Consider the following 8,973-nt stretch of genomic DNA (forward strand, 5'->3'; position numbering starts at 1 on the left):
TGGTATTTTAAAAAGTTCTTTAGTTCCACTCTGCATTTCACATATTAGTGGTTTCCTAGAAATACTCCTCTGATTAAGGCATGACTTTAAGATGTTGACATTGAATTTCTTGTAATTGCCAGTACAAACAAACAAAAAAATTCACAAATATCAGTTTTTTGTGTCTGACATCAGAGGGGCCACTGGCAGGTGCCATTTATTTGGTTCTCTTAGCCTGTAATGACTTCAACACAGGAAGGGAGACAGAGGGAGAATTGAAAGTATGGAAAGAAGAAAGTAAATGCAAGGAGGTAGAAAAATAATGAAGAAGAAAGGGGGTGTCTGGGTGGTTCAGTCTGTTAAGTGTCTGCTTTAGGCGCAGGTCATGATCCCAGGGCTCTGGGATCGAGCCCCACCTCAGGCTCTCTGCTCAGCTGGGATCCTACTTCTCCTCCTGCTTGTGCTTTTTCTCTCTCTGTGTTAAATAAATAAAATCTATGAAAAGGTAAAAAAAAAAAAAAAAAAAAGAGGAAACAACAGAGGAAGGAGAAGTAGGATGTCTGTGGGAAAGCAAATAAAAGGGATGTTAAGGAAAGGGAAGAAAGTAAAAATGAGACTAAGGCACAAAAGGAAAAGCAGGAGATGAAAATCCTGTCTCACCTGGAGGGTCGTGGAAAAGACAGTGAGCTGGAGCCGCCCGACTCGCATTTTGGTCGAAGGGAGTGCTAAGTCTTCATCAGAGAGAGCAATGTCTCCTATTTCACTTGGCTTCTATTTACTTAATATAAATTTATTTTTTGTCAGGAAAAAAGCTAGCTGGTCCAAGAGCATTCCTAAATACTCACACAGAATGTACGCAGTTGTGTTAGAGGTAGACGTTGACGCTGACCCGTCACCAGGCTGGGCAGGGGCTATGCCACATGCCTGCAATCAGTAGGAATTGCCGACTATTAATAAAGCAGTTTTCTTCCCGTTGTCACTGTGTGCCATTCTTTGAAACATTCCCTGAGGAATATTTTTAAACCAGCTTAGATAGAACTTGTCATGGTATCACATAACAGCTATTGAACTGTTCTGAGCTTTGAATCAGCCACGTATCCTTTGTGTGAAAAAGAAAAACAATCTGTCATAAAAGTGCATGAAAGTTGACAAGACTTTCTCTAATAGCTATATCCTGGGAATACATATTTAGAAAGAGTTTTTAACACTAGCCTGGTAAACACATACTACAGACTCAAATTTTTTAAAATTGAACCTCTGACCGTAGCAATCATGATAATGCCCTTTGCAGATAAACCAGCAGTTTTCTAACCATCAAGCAGACTATAATGTTTTACACGAAAGAAGGAATCTATGTTTACATTTCTTTTCAGTATTTTAATTTACAATTAAGTGTAGACATCATTCAAAATAACTGTCTCAACTTGTCTTAATGTTTATATCATTTCCTTTCAGGATTTTAATTTATGATTAGATACAGACATTAGTCAAAATAACTCTCTCAACTTGTCTTAATGTTTATAAAATTTTACAAACTATATTAATTATTCTCTAATATTCTACCATTATTCAATGAAATCAATGGGGTTTTTCTTTAAGGCAATAATGGAGCAAAGAGTCAAGTAATGAGATCATTTTCCTCTCTCATCTAAATATTATTATTCTCTTTCAAATCTTATAATTAACCCATATAATATTTTAGGTGGAAATTTGTTCTGTTTTTATTATTTTTTTTAAAAGATTGTATTTATTTATTTGACAGAGAGATACAGAGCACAAGTAGGCAGATCAGCAGGCAGAAGGAAAGAGAGAAGCATGCTCCCCTCTGAGCAGGGAGCCCGATGCAGGGGCTCATCCCAGGACGCTGGGATTATGACCTGAGCCGAAGGCAGACACGTAACTACTAAGCCACGTAGACACCCCTGTTCTGGTTTTAGAGACACTGAAGAGTTGAATGGTGATAGCACTACAGAGTGCCTATGAATGTTCTTAGGACACAAAAAATTTTAAGTGAGGAAAAAAAATTTTTAATGAGATAAAGTGATGACTATATTTAGGTTTAAAAGAGCTCCTAGAATAAATGGTATTCTTGCTTTTAATTTATGATGGAGTTTATCTCAGGATTCCCAACACAAGTACAGTCAGACTTCTAGTAAAACACTCTGCTATGTTTTACGCTTAGCAAGAGGCAATACAATTCCAAGAATGGTTTTCATGTAATAGTCAATCATATATGTCACCATTGTCCTTGTATTATCTATTTGTATAGCATTCATAATTACATCCCGCAGTCTTCTTTCTTGGACTTCCAAATAATATTATCTGCCTTTTATATAGGAGTCATCTGAGGCAAAATGAAATAAAGGTAAGTTTACCACCTAATAACTTAAGGCTCATTGTAATTCATGCGCTTCTAATTCTTGTACTTAAGACACCACGATACTATTTCTTCCCATCTCTGCTTGTGACATTTATCTCAGATGAGAGGTAAATATCAAGATTAGCTTAAAAATTAAGTCAAATGCACTAAAATATGGAAGCATAGATAAGAAACCACAGAATTTCTGAACTGACAAAGATCTTAACAATAATGTACCTACAATTTTATTTTTTTTTAAAGATTTTATTTACTTATTTATTTGACAGAGAGAAATCACAAGTAGATGGAGAGGCAGACAGAGAGAGACAGAGGGAAGCAGGCTCCCCGCTGAGCAGAGAGCCTGATGCAGGACTCGATCCCAGCACCCTGAGATCATGACACGAGCCGAAGGCAGCGGCTTAAACCACTGAGCCACCCAGGCGCCCCAATGTACCTACAATTTTAACAGAAAATGAAATCCAAGGATAAGAAAAGACCTTCTAAATCTTGCATAGCTAGTTGGGGGCATGAAGCTGATGTGGGAGCAAACAGAAAGGAGACTGCAGGCATTTGATAAATAACTTAAGAAAGGGGAAGAGAATAAACAAAACCTTGGCAACATAGATAACTAGGTAGTAGTCCACAATAGTCCCATGGGGCAGAATGGTATGTGGAACTCTGCCCAGGAAATACCCTCTCACATGGCTATGAGCTGTGAAGTTTATCTGCTGAGGTCATTCCTTCACCACAAGCAATAACCAACAGGCTTTTCACCATCGCTTTGTGCACGTGGATCTTTCCCTAAATACACTCCGTAAGCAGCACCTACACTGGACTACCACAGTCCAAATATTTTTATCAACAGAAAATACCAGTCTTTAATCAAATGCACAAATAAAATGTTTTAAGTAACAGAGGGTATTGCCTGGTGTTTTCTTAATGAGTCAGGAAGCAGAACGGGAAGGAAGGATGTGTCAGGGACAGCACAACCTCCATGACTAAGGATAAGAAGGGAAAACTTTCTTGCCCTCAAAGTGAAAAAGCCCCTACTTTAAGGAATGCTCTCTTATTTTCATCTCCAAATGAGTAATTAGGGTTAGATAATATTCTCTTGGGACCCCTACTTTCCAAAGAATAAGCTTTTAATGCATCAGTAAGAAAGGAAAAAGATATAATCTGACAACTAAGAAGGAAAAACATCCATATCCAAATGCTCTGTCTGTCGTGTTTTCATCAGTCTACAGAACCCGAACGACTACAGCAGGCAACAAAGATCTGAACTTTGTGGAGGTAAATAGACTCAAGCAGAGTTCTCTAGTCCCAGAGCTTCATATGGCTGCTTTTTTGTAGCTTTTGGCCTCACAAAACCTCTATTTTTTCTTAACATGATGTTTCTCAGGAACAGGGAAGTGGATAAGATGGTACTTAAAAAACTTCACCAGCTTTCAGGGTGAAATCATAAACTGTGCACTTTAAGTCAAGCTGGATAGAGACATTTACGAATAGCTGCTGTTTTATTGCTCATCCATTTAAAATGCAAATGATAATGCCAAAAATTACCAAAGTCTACACTCCAGATGTTCTTATTATTCACTACAGCATTTTTTTTTTTTGGCTACACTTAGCCTCTCCTACATATTGCTTAATATATTCTACCACATAACCCTCCTTACGAAAACTCCTACTTGTTTCTTAAATAATTTTGTTTTTATATTTAAAGAGTTGGCATCAAAAAATAAACTCTCATTTTCCCTAGTAATGAGGAAAACAGATCTTCATTTCCATATCCCCAAAGTCAACTGTATAGAAACAAACTAACAATAACGTAAAGTGGCAGACAACCTATTTATGAAGCTCCATTGATTGCTCCGTGGAAACAAAAGTGACTTCGTTTCCTCCAGAGCGTGAGAGAAGAGGTCTATGCTAAGACCCTGAAGAGAGGAATGAAAGTTCTTTGATTGGTACCCAATTCCCTGCCATGAGATTGCTTAATTCAGTCTTCTTGAACCTGGGGGAAACACAAACATACACACACACACAGGCACACATGCACGCACTCTCTGCATGAAGGAAGAGCCCAGTTGCTGCCCACGAACCGTAGGATGTGATTCTAAGCAGAGCAGGACAGAACAAGTCCCTCCTTCCCCTCCAGCCTCAGGGTCTTCCTCTGGTTCCCCTAATGGGCCCAACCTGTGTACCCCTGCATTAGCTATTTAACTTCCTTCAGTCTCAATTTCCTTCATCCTCAATTTCCTTGTCTGCTAAGTGAAACCTCCTGTTAGTCCTACTTTATGGAGTTTTAGGGAGTAATCAGTGAAATAATACATGCACCGTGGCACATGTAGTGAGCAAATAACTTTCTCTACTGTTAAAATAAGGAACCTAAGAGGACAGAGGGAAGTTGGAGTTGTTGGTGTTACAGTTTTTAGTTTTGGATCTTTTTTTTTCTTTTCTTTTTTCTTTTTTTTTTTTTAAAGGCAGAGTGCCACGTGCAGCGCCTCATTTGGATGTGTCTGGAGTCTTGGAAGCTTGACTACCCTACGTTCTCCTACAGATGGACCTTGAGAGCTTGTTTAGAGGTTCTGGCAGGGGAGCGCAGCTACTCGTATACCCTTGACCGAAGAATGGTGCTCTCCTCTATCCGGGAAGGTTGTCCTCTTGGAGCGCACAGCTTCCGGAGGGACGCACATGGAGCGGTGAGGGAAGAAGGGGACACCCGCCTAGCCAGCCAGATCAGCCGAATCAACCCTGGCGATCAATGGGGTGACAGATGTCGCAGCCAGATCGCCCTCACATCCGGGTCATTTTTTCTTTTAAAGAGACACTGTATGTAGTCCCTTTAGTTGGAGTGTGTTCCAGAACAGCTTGCTTGCTTTACTTATTTAATTATTTTTAAGATTTTATTTATTTATTTGAAACAGAGAACAAGCATAGGGAAGAGGCAGAGGGAGAGGGAGAAGGCTTCCCGCTGAGCAGGGAGCCTGATGCGGAGCTGGATCCCAGGACTCCAGAATCATGCTCTGAGCCAAAGGCAGACGCTTCATCACCTTAACCACCCAGGCACGCCACAGCTATATTCAATGTAGAGAAAATTAGAAGTGTAAGTCTGGACTCAACTGAGAGGTCAGGGCTAAAGAACAAATAGAATGAAAGTGTAGTAAAGCCATTTAACTTTGTCAATAAAAGTTTTTCTGACAACAGCGATGCAGGGCCATGAGCAGAGAGAGACTGGTGTACTCAGGGCTCACATGGAAGCTTGTGAATGGACACTAAAGCTTTGGTTCTTAAATTCTAGAATCTTACGGGATCACCTGGAGGACTCATTCAAATGCAAATTGCTGGATCCCACCATGGAATTTTGATTCAGTAGCCTGGAATAATGTGGCCTGACAATTTGCTTTTCTACCAAGCTCCCAGGTGATGCTATTTTTCAGTGACCCCACTTTGGATATAGCTGCTCCAGGGAAGTAGAACAGGGCTGCAATCATTGGTAAGCATCCATACCAGATTTAAAAAAAAAAAAAAAAAAAAAAAAAAAGGTGGGTAGGAACTTAATTCTTCAGTACCTACTATGTTCCAGCAGTTTCACAGGCATTATTTAAGTTCATGAGTTTTAACTATCCTAAAAAGTAGGTGTTCTCATTCAATTTTTCAGATGCATAAATTGCAACCAAGAGAGATAAGGAGCTTGCCCAAAGTCACACCACTAGTAAGGTAGCATCAGTCGTATCCTGATCTAGATCTGTCCCACTACAAAACCTGTATTTTTTTTTCCCAATGTGTCACGCTCTCAGCTCTCACTGCAAGTCAGATCAGGAAGGTAATAGGAGGCTTGTTTGATAAGAAGGACCTGCAGTTTCACATGAGGTTTTAAGTACCATCTAGACGGTAACAATTCCCAAGTATCTCTCTCTACGCCAGGCCTATCTCCTGAAATCTGGTATGCAGCTGCCTACCCAGCATCGCTTACTTCCTCCTCAGCTGTCCTAAATTGCACTGTTGCTATCCCCTCAACGGTGCGTCCCCTTCCGTTTTCTCCTTCCCAGCTGATGATAACTCTATCCTTGCAAAGGCTCAAGGCAAATATCTTCCTGGGCTCTTCTTACAAGCTCCCCCTCCAATCTCTCAGCAAGTCCTGATGGCTTGGTCTTCAGAATAAACCCCAGCCATTTCTCATCACCTCTTCGACATCCACCGTCATCTCTGGCATTGACTACATCCTCAGTGTTCTACCCTGGCTCCTCTGAAACTTACTTTCAACTCTGAAGCCAGAGTAATCACTTAAAATCTGAGTCAGGTCATGTCCCTTTCTATTGAAACCATCCAGTACTCATTTTCCTCAAAGTAAAAACCCAAGTCCCCCATGACACTGATCCCATGACGCTCCTCCCACTGCTCACCTTGCCTCACCTCCTACTTCTCTCCCCTCCCCCATCTCCCCCCACCCCAACCGCCCAGTGACAGGGACATACACCATCTCATGTACACTCCCAGGTGCACTGTTGCAGAGGAACTTGGTATTGGTTCTTCCCACTCTTGGAAACTTCTCCCCCAAATCTAACAGCTAAATCCTGCACTCCATGTCTTTATTCACATTTTACCTTCTCAGTGTGGCCTCTCACTCCCAGGAAACCTGATCCCTTCCTTCTCTTCTGCTTTTTTTTTTTTTCCCCTTTTTTCTTCATGACCCTTTTACGACCATATAATATACCTGCTTGTAATATTTATTATTCATTTTCTACCCAACCCCCTCAACACACACATACACTAAAATGCAAGCTCTGTGAAAGCAGGAATCTTTAAGTTTTGTTCACTGATATATCTGAAGTGTCTAAAACTGTGCTTGTCACATAGTAGCTGCTCAGTAAGTATTTTTGGTCTCAACTGAGGCCAGAACTGAGTTCAGCACAAACAAGAAAGTGGGGGAGAGATGTAAAGTTAGAACAATGATGTCAAAACTATTTTTGAATTGGAGCTGTTGGTGTTGGTGTGGACCCTGGTGCTGAGGCTGTCTAAGCATGACTGTGGTGAGACTGGCAAGAGGGGTAGGGGAAGAGGGAGAGGCTGGAAGGAAGGACAAATAGAAAACTCAAGATTCAAAGCTGAAGAGCTTTTTTTTACCACTGACCTCAGAAAAGAAATAGAGGGTGAGGGGAAAAATGGAAAATTATTTTCCCTTTGAAAGTATTCAAAAGGTCATAGAAGCCTTAAAAATATGTCTTGTGTCTCAAATCAATATTTCTTTACCTTACATATCTACCTAAAAAGAAGAATAAATAGAACAAGCTTCTGTCCTAACAACTCCCGTCATTTTCCATAGTTTGGGCCTCTGTAATATTCCTGTGTGAATCAAAGGGCGTATATAAGAAGTAGCTCCTAGATAGCAATAGAAAAGACTCTATCTACTCTAAGTAGAATTCTAGGGTCTTAGAATGTCAGGAATTTGGGGTAAACAGTAATAAAAAACCCAACTAAGACTGTCTTAATTAAACAAGGTTGTAAAAGAAATTTATTGACTTGGAACATAAAAAAATCCAGAGTTAAGTTTGTTACAGGTCTGGCTTGATCTAGGCATACACACAATGCTATCAGGAATCTGATTTCCTCCATCAGAAAGCTCTGCTTTCTTCTGACTTGGCATCATTTCCAGGCAGGCTTTCCCCAAATATGGCTTCCAGCAGTTCTAGGCTTATATTTTCTCAAATTAGCCACCCCCGTGGAAAGAGGTCTCTGGGGGGCTCAGTCAGTTAAATGTCTTTGTGAAGGCTCAAGGCCTTGATTTCAGTTCAAGTCATGATCTCAGGGTTGTGAAATCAAACCCTGGAAGAGGCTCCATTCTTAGCACAGAGTCTGCTTAAGATTCCCTCTCTCCCTTCAAGGGACATCTTGGTGGCTCAGTCAATTAAGTACCTGCCTTCAGCTTAGGTCATGATCTCCAGGTCCTGAGACAGAGTTCCATGTCAGGCTTCTGCTCAGTGGGGAGTCTGGTTATCTCTCTCTCCCTCTCCCCACCTCTGCCCCCCCCCCAACATATTTTCTCTCTCTCTCTCTCTCAAATAAATAAATAAATAAAATAAAAACAAAAGCATGTTGGTGTTTCTTCAGAGTTTTATAGGAAAGAATCTTAACTGCTTATATAACAATGATCTTAGGAATATGCAAGAACTGAAGGCCAAAACCATTTCTCTTAATTTAGAAAGTCCACACTTTTGCATGAGTAAGTTATTTTCAGTGACTGCCATGGTTTAGGACAAGTTTATTTGTTTTTTTTTAAATAATCCTAGACATTGCTGAGTCCTGTGTCACCTTCCCCCTTAGCAGATGTCTGCTATTTCCCAGATTCAGTGCTAGACACTAGGTAAATACAGACAGAGGCAAAATGTGCCATCAGGGCCACCATGTTCCTGTCTTTCCCTACCTCCCCCAGGCTGCTATTTCGGGGCCGCATCAAAGGGTAGCTTCTTGAATACTCTGTCTCTAGGTTTCCCATTCTGGTCACAGGTTCTCATGATTGCCTGCCATCCTGTCCATTCTTTTTCTGCCTTCGTGTTGGCAACTGCAGCCATGAAAAGTCTAAAGATGCTTTGTAAGGACTGGGTCCATCAGACTCCGTTGGAAATCTAGTAGCATTGCAG

The 8,973-nt window shown here is 40.8% G+C and overlaps 1 long non-coding RNA gene across 5 annotated transcripts in view; it reads right to left on the bottom strand.

The window, feature by feature from the left end:
- The window catches only part of LOC309841893, a 109,131-nt gene extending 108,308 nt beyond the window's left edge, over window positions 1-823 (bottom strand). For all 5 annotated transcript variants that reach the window (XR_014299382.1, XR_014299383.1, XR_014299384.1 and 2 more), the window contains exon 1: window positions 640-823. This is a non-coding gene — a long non-coding RNA (uncharacterized lncRNA). The remainder of the gene's footprint in view (window positions 1-639) is intronic.
- Between the last annotated feature and the right edge of the window lie 8,150 nt (window positions 824-8,973).

The sequence above is a fragment of the Mustela nivalis genome (genome assembly GCF_964662115.1).
Source record: "Mustela nivalis genome assembly, chromosome: 1".
NCBI lineage: Eukaryota > Metazoa > Chordata > Mammalia > Carnivora > Mustelidae > Mustela > Mustela nivalis.